Below are 6,122 nucleotides of genomic sequence, written 5' to 3' on the forward strand. Positions count from 1 at the left end.
AATAGCCAATCTCTCATAGTTAGCCAAGGAGTTTCACTTCAAGGTCTTCTAATGAAACATCATATGCAAAGTTGGGCACCTAAAACTATAATCTGATCGAATATCCAATAATTGCAAATCCCCTTTTCTTTGGGAACCAAGTTTGTATACAGGCCCTGTCCTAGGTTTAGACAGGTACAGTGAATGTGAGTAAATTGCCTATAACTTTTACATTATTACTCATATGATGTTCCCACTGTGCGTATCACAAATACAAATAACATAGAGCTTAACTTGATTTATGGAGTAATTTTTGATGTGTTCTACTATTTTCTATATTATTTAAAAGATATTAGAATTGTTAAAAAATATACTATTTTATCCTCCCACCACATCTACCATTTAAAATGCTCAAATTGTATGGATCTAGTGATGATTAGATTGGGAAAGATTAGTATAATGTGGGTATAAGGTAAAATTACAAATCTAACGGTTGGATTTTTGTAGATTTACTTTGGAAAATTTATTATGACTGTTAGAGGCCCATTAAATCAATAGTAATTTAATTCTAGAAAATTAAATATTGAATCTTTTAATCTAAAAACTCAAGGGATCAATACTCTTGTTGCCATGAATTTATTAAAAAAAATTTGGCTTGATTTGAGTATGGGAAGGTCCATTTTCAATCCTCCCAAGTGAAAATTCCCATATTGTGTCCACTCTCCCCTTTTCAAGTCTAAAACCAATCCTAGTTAGGTTTGGAAATCTAGGCTTGGTAAACTTCACAGCTTAGGTTTCATTCCATGTGTGAGGCTTGGGTAGGCACAAATCTTATATATGCATGCCACTTTATGTCCACATGAGCATCGAGAGGATCCACATAAGCAGCTTGCCACCTCAGCTTGCCACCTCCACCCTCCATGTCAACATGGTCAACCTAGTTGACTCCCCACCTCATCATCCTAGTCATCATTAATGCCACATCATCTTGCCACCTTTGCATGCCACCTCGCACATGGTGACATGGCATGCCACATCAACCATAATAGTGCCACATGTCAAGAGAATGCCACGTGTCATGCACGCTTGTGACACGTGGCATCTCCTTTCCACCTCCCCTCTTTTTTCAAAAACATATTTTTGGAAAAGTTAATTTAGTAATTTAGAGAAATAGAATATAGAAATTTAAATAATAAAATATATGTAACTTATTAAATAAAAGAATTTAAAATCACTAATTTTAAAGGATTATATTTTAGGATTAGATCAATAAAAATATTATTAAAGATCATATTATTAATTTAAAAAAAAATAAATTTTTTAATTTTATATTTCTTGAAATTTTTTTATGTAGAATAAACCTTTGAATAAAATTTTAAAAAAATACTTTATTTAAAAAAAGCAGTTATATAATTATAAAATAAAAGATATCTTTAAAGATATATTTATATATCTAGTAATGATAAATATTTAGACTTGTTGATAAATATTATAAATAATATTAATTTTTAAGTGGATAATAGTTTATCTTTAATTATCTTTATGTTTATCTTAGTTATCCAATCAATCTTAGATAGGAAATCCAATGAGATTTGAAGTGGATAACCTATTTTTCCTATATAATCACACATCTCTAGTACTATCCCACACTTATCTCTAGTACTATCCCATCATTGAGCCTTTATAATATTTTCTCTCTTAGCTTCCTTGAGAATGGGTTCTCAAAGTCGTAGGAGTCGGAAACGTGATAGGACTAGACTCCCCCCCATCCACCAAGTTCAAGAGGAGGAGAGGAGAAGGGTAGCTCGTGAGAGAAAGAGAGAGTGGAGAGCACGTCAACGAGCAACACCTTCCGTTGTTGGCGATGATCCAAGCCTTGCTCCTCCTCTTCCACTTCCTCTCCCTTCGCCCTCTTCCCCCCCCACTACCCCTTAGTTTAGAAATCCACATGAACCCACCCTTCTTGAGTCCTCTCTTCTACAAGAACCCACCCCCCCTCCTTTGGTGGGCGCCCTTCGTGTGGATAGGAAAGAACTATCAAAGTCAGGGGCACATCGTCGTGCCCATGCAATCTTCCATTCCTATTTCAAAGACCTCACGCCTTCATCACAGGCATGTGTGCTTGATGCTTTGATTGATCTGCCCAACATGGCTAACTGCAGGGCGCTTTCTGACATTGGAGGTCGAAGAGAGAGGAGAGCTGGCATGGCGGTGCTACAAAGTGTTCGTCATTCCTATATAGTTAACAAGAAGAGGAACTCTGTGGACGCTTTGGCTGCTCGACGGGCTATTGTGGCAGCCATAAGTAGCTCCCAAATGAAGGGTAAGGTTAGTGCCACATCTCGCATCCTTTCCATAGCACCACACGCACTTAGAGTTGGGTCTATTAGGCGACAAAGTTTAGATGCCAATGAGGTTGGTGCTATGTGGGCGAGTAGTGGTCGTGTAGCTAGGCATGATCGCCTACTAGATGAAACCACTAGAACCTTGATAGAAAGTTTTTGGGAGGAGAATTGTCGTGCATCACCAGTTTTCAAGAAAGCTTTGCGTAAGAGAGTGACAAGAGGAGTGTTCATTGAGCACAGTGCTTGCTTTCTTGAAATGACCCAAACTGAGTTGTATTCTCAGTTTGTGGCTTCGTATCCAGAGCTTAAAATTGGGCAAAGGTCATTTGAGGGGTGTAAGCCTTGGTTTGTGAGGTACTCACGTCAGCGTGACACATGTTGTTGTCGCTACCATGTTGAGTTCAAACTTTTTTATGATGTGTTCCGTTCTCTTAGTGGGCATAGAGAGTTGCCTCATAGTCCACGTGATTTCATCCACTCTCTTTTGTGTGCACGCACGGAGGATGCCCAGTTCCATAGGATGCCTTGTGTGGAGAGCAATTGCACATCATGTGGTTCACTTGCACATCTACAGATGGTAGATCTTGATGCAAGTGACCAAGAGATAGTGGCATGGCAACGTTATGAGTATGTGACACACCAGCTCCAGAGTGGTGGACAGTCCAGGAAGTTGCAGCTCGTGGACAAACATACACCACGTTGTCACTTCACAGCCACATTTAGGGAGCAGATCTACCCCTACATACGGCACAGTCATTGTGCCAAGTGGCAGGATCGTCAGTTCCGAGCATGCCTAGCAGAGTTTCCTATTGGTGTGGTCGTCTCTGTGATTGATTTTGCAGAGAACTACACTTTCACACCTTTTCAGGAGATACAATCTGAGTATTACTTCTCAGAGCAGGTAATGGTTATATTTTGTAATATTTGTTTTATGTTTGAGCTACATTACTTAATTGATTTTTTGTGTCCTAAACGTATGTATTGCTTACCTCACCAGGTTGCTATTATGGTCCACATTAGCTATCGACATGCAGAGGCTCATGTAGATGGGATAGCGAGTACCCCCGAGACCCGTGTCATTATTCGAGAGTATCATTTCTATATCAGTGATGATCGTTCACATGATGCACATTTTGTGCAACACTGTTTTCGTCTCCATGACGATTTTTTAGGAGATTGTGGGATCAGACATGTCCAGCGATGGGTTTGGTCGGATGGTTATGGCGCACAGTTCAAGTCATCATGCAATTCTATTGGCTCTACAGGTAATACTTACGGCTCTCTTACATTTATAATTAAACTAAATTCACTAGAACATCTTAAAGAAAACAATAACTAAGACTATCTTTTATGGATTTATAGGTGGCATGTGCAGTCTAGTATCCCAGTGATTTGGTCATTCTTTGAGACTGGTCACGGGAAGGGAGAGCATGATGGTGCGGGCGCGTGTGTGAAACGTGCCTTGAGGCGTCATCAGCTGCGACAGGATGCTCAGCGGTTCAGAGATGCGGGCCACGTAGTCGAGTGGTGCTCCCAACATTTGTGTGGGAGTGCAGCATCATCGTACCCCAAACGTGATGCTCGGATTGTCAGGAGATTTTTTTGGCATGTGGATGGTGGCATGATTGACCGTAGAGCCTCCCATGATTGTGACACAGTACCTGGCACCTTGGGCTTACATTCCATCAGGAGCACGTGCATGGCGGCCCCCACGATTTACACACGACGGTTTGCATGCTTCTGTGGAGCATGTATGGATGGCGATTGGTCACATTGTGCCTCGAGAGGATGGGCAGATGCATGGATACAGACATTCCTCTCCCCCGAGCATCCTTCACATCCCCAGTGGTGTCTGATGAGCACACAGGTCCTGCGTTCATGGTCAGTTATGATGACCTGACAGATTTGCTACAGGAGGGTGATGTATTTGCTGTTATTGCCAGTGAGGGAAATAGCGAGGGAGTAGACTACTATCTGATGAGTTGCACTAGGCCAAAGTGCATGCTTGACCAGGATACAGTGGATGATCATGGGTTTTCTTATGACGCCCATAGCATGATTGTGGCAGGCCGGTTCTACCAGCAGATTCGACTTCATCGGGGGAGTCTTGAGTTCCAACAGTGGAAGTGGGAGTTAAAGGCATTTCAGTTCTCTCATCTAGTGGTTGCTACCAGGCTCACTCTTGTTTGAGTACAGAGCCAAAAACACAGTTCTCACCCTCGTTTTCAGCTTTGAGTGGATGACCATAAGAGCATTCTAGAGCAGTTGAGAGCTAGAGAGGGTGCTGCTGACTAGATCTCTATCTTGATAGTGACTAAACTCAGACTAGCTGGGTTAGCTCACTTACATTGTACTTAGATTTTTGGGCAGTGACTAACCTCAGACTAGCTAGGGTAGCTCATTTTCATTTTGATGTACTTATTTGATGTTTATATCATTATGAGTTTTCTCATTATTGAGTATCATTACATTTTAGTTGATGTTCTTGATTTTATTATATTTTTTAACACTTTGGCTATCATATTGTTTGTTGAAAATCTCCATGCCATCGTACCCAAACATGCTCTGATGGGGAACAAACTTTGCAAGCATGGGGGGGACCCACCTCCACATGCTTGCAAAGTTTGGTCACAATCAGAGCATGTTTAGATTGCGCCCAGTCCGGATTTTTTAAGTCTCTTGGTGCTTAAGAGGCCATGGAAAATCCGGGCCTTCCCCATACCATCGTACCCAAACATGCTCCGATGGGGACCAAACTTTGCAAGCATGGGGGGGGACCCACCCCCACATGCTTAGAAAGTTTGGTCACAATCAGAGCATGTTTGGATTGGTAATTAGCGCCCAGTGCGGGTTTTTGAAGTCTCTTGGTGCTTAAGAGGCCATGAAAAATCCGAGCCTTCCCCATACCATCGTACCCAAACATGCTCCGATGGGGACCAAACACTGCAAGCATGTGGGGGTGGGTCCCCCCCACATGCTTGCAAAGTTTGGTCCCCATCGGAGCATGTTTGGATTGGTAATTAGCGCTCAGTCCGGATTTTTCAAGTCTCTTGGTGCTCAAGAGGCCATGGAAAATCCGGGCCTTCCCAATACCATCGTACCCAAACATGCTCCGATGGGGACCAAACTTTGCAAGCATGTGGGGGTGGGTTTCCCCCACATGCTTGCAAAGTTTGGTCACAATCAGAGCATGTTTGGATTGGTAATTAGCGCCCAGTCCGGATTTTTGAAGTCTCTTGGTGCTCAAGAGGCCATGGAAAATCCGGGCCTTCCCCATACCATCGTACCCAAACATGCTCCGATAGGGACCAAACTTTGCAAGCATGTGGGGGTGGGTCCCCCCCACATGCTTGCAAAGTTTGGTCACAATCAGAGCATGTTTGGATTGGTAATTAGTGCCCAGTGCGGGTTTTTGAAGTCTCCTAGTGCTGAAGAGGCCATGGAAAATCCGGGCCTTCCCCATACCATCGTACCCAAACATGCTCCGATGGGGACCAAACTTTGCAAGCATGGGGGGGGACCCACCCCCACATGCTTGCAAAGTTTGGTCACAATCAGAGCATGTTTGGATTGGTAATTAGCGCCTAGTCCGGATTTTTCAAGTCTCTTGGTGCTTAAGAGGCCATAGAAAATCCGGGCCTTCCCCATATCATCGTACCAAAACATGCTCTGATGGGGACCAAACTTTGCAAGCATGGGGGGGGACCCACCCCCACATGCTTGCAAAGTTTGGTCACAATCAGAGCATGTTTGGATTGGTAATTAGCGCCCAGTCCGGATTTTTCAAGTCTCTTGGTG

The sequence above is a fragment of the Cibotium barometz genome, chromosome 6 (genome assembly GCF_041138505.1).
Source record: "Cibotium barometz isolate CiBa-2024 chromosome 6, ASM4113850v1, whole genome shotgun sequence".
Classification (NCBI taxonomy): Eukaryota; Viridiplantae; Streptophyta; class Polypodiopsida; order Cyatheales; family Cibotiaceae; genus Cibotium; species Cibotium barometz.